A 7,027-nucleotide genomic window follows, 5' to 3' on the forward strand; every position below is an offset into this window, starting at 1 on the left:
AATGAAACAAGGAGTGGGTAAGGACAACTTGAAAGTCCAGAGACCTTTTACCAGTTTGCACAGGGAGCGAGAGGCCAAGAGCCCAATGAGTTAAAAAAAAAAATTTTTTTTTTTTTTACCCTTTTGCTGGAATGTCAGGTTTCTGCATTCCCTTCCCCTGAACCTAATCCTAAGTCAATTAGTCTACAGTTGGAGAAATTAACTCCTTCCAGTTTGAAGGATGCATCTGAGGGAAGTGTCCCATGATATGTGACACCATTACCTACCTATCAGTGAATAGAGGAGAGAGGAAGAAAAAGGAAAAAGAAGGCATTTTTTTCAGAAGGGGCCCAGGGGTCAGATTGTGTTCTAAAAGGGTGCAGACTAAAGATGAATGGCTACTCATCTAGAAATAGGGGGGCATGTGTACCTGGTTCCTTTCTTTTACTAGCAAATACCCAGGGTGTGTGAGGGAGAGAAAGTGAGTTGTTCCTCTTTCTTTCCTCTGTCCTTCTATTACTGAGTCCCAGCAACTGTGACAGGGTGCCACCCATGGGTGTCAAAGTGGCTTTCCTCTATGTTAACATGGGGCCTAGGGGATAGGAATAACTGCTTTTTCGTATGTACTCCCTATCTCCCCTGCTGGCAAGAGCCTTTGAATTCTCTAGACTTCATTTATACCATGGATACTAGCATGACCTTTATCCATGAAACAGGAAGCTTGGCTTAATCAGCAGGAATCAGTCATGCTCACCTGTGCTGTGTCTTTTGACTTTCACTATTGTCTGTCTTCTGGATCCCTAAGATCCAGTTTTCTTAGGCCTTTGACATAAACTTGGAAATGACTTTGGGACCAAAATTGCATCTCAGCATGGAAGTTGCATAGACTCCTTATCACAAGCTGTAATGCTAAAGTGAAGCTGTGGAATTGAGTTCTCCTCCAACGAAGGAAAGAAAAGGATGTCTTGTGACACACCCAGATAACTGGTGGCTGTAGCTATGCTTGTTAAGATTTGGGTGCATGGGGTGTTGCTTTGGTTAGCTCCCTTGGTTTTACTTTCCCAAAAAGGAAACCTCCGGGTGATGGGCATCCTATTTATTCCCATCAGCTGGCAGGATTTGCAGGATAATTGTTCAGAACTAAAATATCGATCCTGATTTCTACATTACTCATCCCCTTTTGTCCTTTCTGAGCTGCAACCAGAGATGGTTTACTGGTTCACAGGAATAAGCAAGGTTAGTGTAAAATGTAGGCAAAAACTTAAAAACAAGTAATAAATCTAGAAACTAATGATGGTAAGTTTTGAATCATAATTTATCTCTGTCTTGTCCTCATTTCTGTTAAGAGTGTGTTGCTTGCAAAATAGACTTTAATCTTATACTTGGCTTGATTACTTGCATAAAGTGCAGCAAAAACAATTATTTCTACCTCGGCCCTTTAGATTGGCTTTCATGAAAATCTGTTTCACAAAGAATTTCAGATCAGATCATTTAAAGCTGAGCCCAGCCTAGGTTTTTATCCTTATATCACTGTGAATTGGGTAAACTCCTCTCTTCTTGAGGTCCCAAGAGCATGTGAGGTCTGAGCCTGTTGGAAAGTGACATTCTTTACTCACTGCAGGTTAAGAATCCTGTATGTGGACTGTGTAGACAAACATTTGAGGCCAGTTTTCCCAAGGGGTTCTCATCAGCTCTGCAGGTTGAGCTTGACTCCTTAAAGAGAAGCACACATTTCCAATCAAAGCCTGGTAAAACAACCAGTTGCTCCAATTGCATTCTGTTGCAAAAGAAAAAGGATTCTTATTGCACTGATGCAAATGATTATACTGCCATAAGTTAAGAATATGCAATACTAGTTTCCAAATTCTGGAGAAGCCAGGCAGAGAGAGACAAATATGCTCCAAATTTTGTTTGCAGGAGTACAACTTACTCAACGATTAAAGGCCATAAATAGTTTAAAATAAGTTTCCTGGACTCTGAAAAACAAAACAATGATCAGCAATATTCCAAGCAAAAGTTAAAAAGATTATTTAAGTTTTCTATTAGTTCAGTCCATTCAGTTAACTCTTGCTTTATATCCATGAACATTTCAATTTTCATGAGTCCTGTATGTTTTTCCTTTATTCCAATGTCACAATCTCCAAAGTCATCAGAAACTTGCATTTGAGAACACCTATCAAAGTTCCATAACTGATTATAAACCATTGTTTGAAGAGGATCAAAACAAGACAACAATGGTTTGTGAGTACAAAATGTCTAGGGTAGTTGTATTCAGAAACATGATTGACAAATACATTTAGTTATCTCCATGGTTTACAATAACAACATAATAGCTATAATTATGATTGATAGCATATGCTCAAACATTAGAATTGTATAAATCCAATAAATTTTGGAACATATATTAGTATTATTCACAAAAATACAACCTAAAAAAGATTGAACAACATTTTGTCAATCCCATGTACCTAGAACATATCACATAATCCTGTTTAACCTCTTTTTTTTTTTTTTTTTTCTGATTCTGCATGTGTCTTCTGTAGCATTCAAAAGTCTGGTGTCAAGAAAGACAATTTTGAAACTGAAGTTTGATTTTGGGAAACCTGTTAAGTATGTTAGTGATTTAAAATACTTGATGCTATGAAATAAAATTCCAGATTACCATAAGTTATTTACTTTGCCAAAATGATGACTCAGAAATTTTAAAAGCAAAAACCTGTTATAGCTCTTTACAAATTTTGCTGAGGAGTAGCTTAGTACTTTAAGAGTAGTTTGTTGTGCTTTTATTTCAAAGCTGAATTTACAGAAAAACCATACAACATCCTTTGAAATTAGTCAATATGTTCACACATGGAATTTCCTTTGCAAGGTTAACTTTTAGCTTTTACAATCCTTCACAACTTGTTTGAACTTTTACTGTTATCTTACTTGATTCAAAATAACCATTTAACCTGAGGCAAAATTTTACATTTCTATGCCTTCTTATAATCTTGTACTGAAAACACATTTTACTGTCCTTACCTAACTGAAATGTAAATATATTTTTATTAGTCTCAATTACATGTTATAATGGTAACTCCTAGTACTTGTTACCTTTAAAGTAAAACCTAGTAAGTTTTTTAATTATGTGCTAGGTGCAGTCAAGGTTTGACTTCTTCTAGCACAATTAAGGGCATGGTTAGTAACATATGTCCCCAGGCATTACCAGTTGTGAAGCCAGCAAATTGAATCACTTTCAAAAAGCATTTTGTAACCTTAAAACATTTAGCAAACCTAGTATCTGACCAGCATAATTTAGTCCACCTATTCACATTTTGATGGCATCTGCATTTTACCAAATAATCTTTTAGGCTGTTTTTATTTCTCAAAGATTAAAGTCACGAGAACTAAAAGCTACCACAGCTTTTATCTTTCCATTGACAAATATTTGATCCAAGTGCTTATTTTTCTTTAGGCCAATGAATTAGTACTATTTTTATAAACATCACAAACACAACACATATATAACTACATAGCCAGGCAGAAGAAAACGCAGCAGCCACAAAATTTTTCATTTACCAGTTTCTGAATTGGATTATAGTCTTCTAGGTGGATCTTTTTAGGGGACGAAAACATGCTGCTTCTAGGGCATAATAAACAGGCATAATTGGGATGCAAAAGCATATTTTGAGAGGGATCTATCTGCTTTCAGTTCTTGAGGTTCCATGATGAAAACAGATTTCTTCCCAAAATGGGGTCAGTAGTGCCTTGTTTTTCCCAAGGAGTCCCATGCCTCCCAGAGTTATCTTAGTCTCATGCATGCATCGAGTGGCAAGACAAAACGGAGAAAATAATTCAGCCGACTGAGAAAAACATCCCTTTTCCAGCAAAACAAAATCCAAGAGGGGGGTGGGAAATAAATAAATAAAGGCCTTTTAAATATGACTCTAACTTGGATGTACACTTTTAATTAAGCTGAGTGCTCGTGATTTTTTAAAAATCCCTTATTATCTGATTTTAGTTATGCCAAGCAGTCGATGTTTCTGGCTTCCAAACTTTCCTAAAGGCTAAGGGAAAGAAAAACCCAAGGCTGCTGAGGGGAAAAGAATAAAAAATTGCAAAGGTCATCCAGATATCAAGCCAGAAAAGGTTTATTGCCTAAGCCAGGATTGAACTCAGTTGCCATTGTAAAATGGTGGAAGCTAACAAAACATTGTCATTGTGTCCAGAATTTGTGGGTTCTTAGTCTCACTGACTTCAAGAATGAAGCTACAGACTCTCATGGTGAGTGTTACAGTTCTTAAAGACAGTATGTCTGGAGTTTGTTCCTTCACATGTTCAGATGTGTTTGGAACTTCCTTCTGGTGGGTTCATGGTCTTGTTGACAGGACTGAAGTTGCAGACCCCTGTGGTGAGTGTTACAACTCAAATGCAGTGCGTCTGGAGCTGCTCTTTCTTCCCAGTGGATTCGTAGTCTTGCCGGCTTCAGGAATGAAGCTGCAGACCTTTCTAGTGAGTGTTACAGCTCATAATGGCAGCATGGACCCAAAGAGCAAACAGAAGCAAGATTTATTACAAAGAGCAAAAGAACCAAGCTTCCCCAGTGTCAAAGTGGACCCAGCTGATTGCCACTGGGTGGCTAGGGCAGCCTGCTTTTATTCCCTTATCTGGCCCCACCCACATCCTGCTGATTGGTCCACTTTACAGAGAGCTGATTGGTCCGTTTCACAGACAGCTGATTGGTCCATTTTGACAGAGTGCTGATTGGTGTGTTTACAATCCCTGAGCTAGACAGTGCTAGACAGAAAGTTTTCCAAGTCCCCACTAGGTTAGCTAGATATAGAGTACTGATTGGTGTATTTACAAACCTTGAGCTAGACCCAGAGTACTGATTGTTGTATTTACAAACCCTGAGCTAGGCACAGAGTGCTGATTGGTGCGTTTACAATCCCTTAGCTAGACAGAAAGGTTCTCCAAGTCCCCACTAGATTAGCTAGACCCAGAGCACTGATTGGTGAATTTACAAACCTTGAGCTAGACATAGAGTGCTGATTGGTGCATTTACAATCCCTTAGCTAGACAGAAAGGTTCTCCAAGTCCCCACTAGTTTAGCTACATATTAACTAATCAGAGTACTGATTGGTGTATTTACAAACCCTGAGCTAGACACAGAGTGCTGATTGGTGTGTTTACAATCCCTTAGCTAGACTTAAAAGTTCTCCAAGTCCCCATTAGACTCAGGAGCCCAGCTGGCTTCACCCAGTGGATCCTGCACCAGGGCTGCAGGCGGAGCTGTCCACCAGTCCCGCACTGTGCACCCACACTCCTCATCCCCTAGGAAGCAGCTGAGGACTGGCCAGAACTTGAGCACAGTGCTGGCAGGCTGGCATCACTGGGGGACCCAGTACACCCATCACAGCTGCTGGTCGGGGTGCTAAGCCCCTCACTGCCCTGGGCCGCTCCAAGTGCCGGCCGGCTGAGCCCTCACCCGCACCCGCTGGAACTCGCGCTGGCCTGGAGGCGGGCGGCCCCAGTTCCTGCCAGCGCCTCTCCCTCCAAACCTCCCCACAAGCAGAGGGAGCTGGCTCTGGCCTCTGCCAGCCCAGAGAGGGGCTCCCACCATGCAGTGGTAGGCTGAGAGGCTCCTCAAGTACCACCAGAGTGAATGCCCAGGCCAAGGAGGGCCCAGGCCAAGATTGAGGGCTGCTGACACTTGTTACCTCTCACCACGAGGTTACCGGTCACCCTTTCAAAGACTTAAAACAAGATGGAGACCTGCAGCAAAGTTTGCTACTGATTATACAGAATGCAAAGCACACTAGATTGGCTACAGATTAAAACGAACCTCATGAATCATTTTTAATAATTAAAACTTTACAGATAATATAAACAGTGATCCTTATATTTCCTGACCTAGTAAAATGTCTTCTAAAAGGAAAAAAAATAAAAACTCTCACTGAAAAGCTAACTGCTGGCAGAGTAGAGAAAGGCAGAAAAATTTAAAGTGCAGGGTTGGAAAAATGCCTGCAGGAAGAACATCTTATTCTTATGGAAATGGGTTCCTCCAAGAGGGTGAGGAACTTAAGAGGGGAGCAGGGAGCCTCTGATTCACCTGTCTATCCCTTAAAAACAGTAAAAGGCTGACATTCCCGACCCCAGGAAGTGACGGGAGTGGAGAGGGGGGAGGCATAGTTTCCCCTACCCTCAGAAAAAGCCCAAGGACACAAAGGATTAGAAGTAAAAAGAAAAAAAGGGGCGTTTTGGTTCACATCTTGCTCACCATTTCTCAAGCCCCTTGTTTGGGTGCCAAAATAGTTCAACTAATACTTGGGTCCTTTTCACATGACCAGGAACATTTAGTCACATGGGCACATTGAAGGGTGAGTAGAGCAGGGTTCTATTGGGCAAAAAGGAAAACAAACACCAACAAAAAACTATTAGCAAAGCGAGAGAGGTTCCTGCTAAAAAGCACCACCTCACGTATTGATTCCCAGGTCACCATAGAGGCTGAAGAAGGCAGACTCCTCTCCTGTGCAAGGCATGAATTCCTCATGGCTCCCCGCCACCTTGCCCCAGTGAGCATGTCAGGCTGCAGTCCACTGTGGGCATGCCCAGACAAGCCCTGGGCAGGTTCCCTCATCTGCACAAACACATCTAATGTAAACATTTGTGGGGCAGGCTGGAAATTCTGTAGGGATCCCTTTTTATCTGCCTAGACATTATGATGTCTCACTTATACTATTTGGAATTTGCTGAGCTGCTTTAATTCGTAAAAGTATGTCATTGACTGTACTGCAGATTTTGAAAGTCTTTGGGTATTTGGAAGTATTCCCCGATTTTACTTTTGGTTACTGAAATTGCACATATGTTAGACCTTTGAATATTGTCCTTCACGTTTTGAGGTTTTCTTATTTTTCTATTTCAAAGTATCTCTTTAATCTCATTCGTTGCTCTATGTTCTTTATGTTGAGGAATTTCTACTGATCTATTAATTTGTTTACATTATGACCATTTTCTTTATATTCAATGTGGATTCCTTGTAGGCAATAAGAAGTTAGATCTGGCTTCT

The 7,027-nt window shown here is 40.7% G+C and overlaps 1 long non-coding RNA gene across 2 annotated transcripts in view; it reads right to left on the minus strand.

Moving 5' to 3' along the window:
• The window catches only part of LOC105505582, a 30,090-nt gene extending 23,638 nt beyond the window's left edge, over positions 1–6,452 (minus strand). The window contains exons 1-2 of one of the 2 annotated variants that reach the window (XR_001000770.1): positions 6,239–6,452; positions 1,596–1,756 (exon numbers count right to left, since the gene is read on the minus strand). This is a non-coding gene — a long non-coding RNA (uncharacterized LOC105505582). The remainder of the gene's footprint in view (positions 1–1,595; positions 1,757–6,238) is intronic. The other variant, XR_001000771.1, reaches the window with a different exon arrangement.
• Between the last annotated feature and the right edge of the window lie 575 nt (positions 6,453–7,027).

Source organism: Colobus angolensis, unplaced genomic scaffold (assembly GCF_000951035.1).
Source record: "Colobus angolensis palliatus isolate OR3802 unplaced genomic scaffold, Cang.pa_1.0 Scaffold127, whole genome shotgun sequence".
NCBI classification, from domain to species: domain Eukaryota; kingdom Metazoa; phylum Chordata; class Mammalia; order Primates; family Cercopithecidae; genus Colobus; species Colobus angolensis.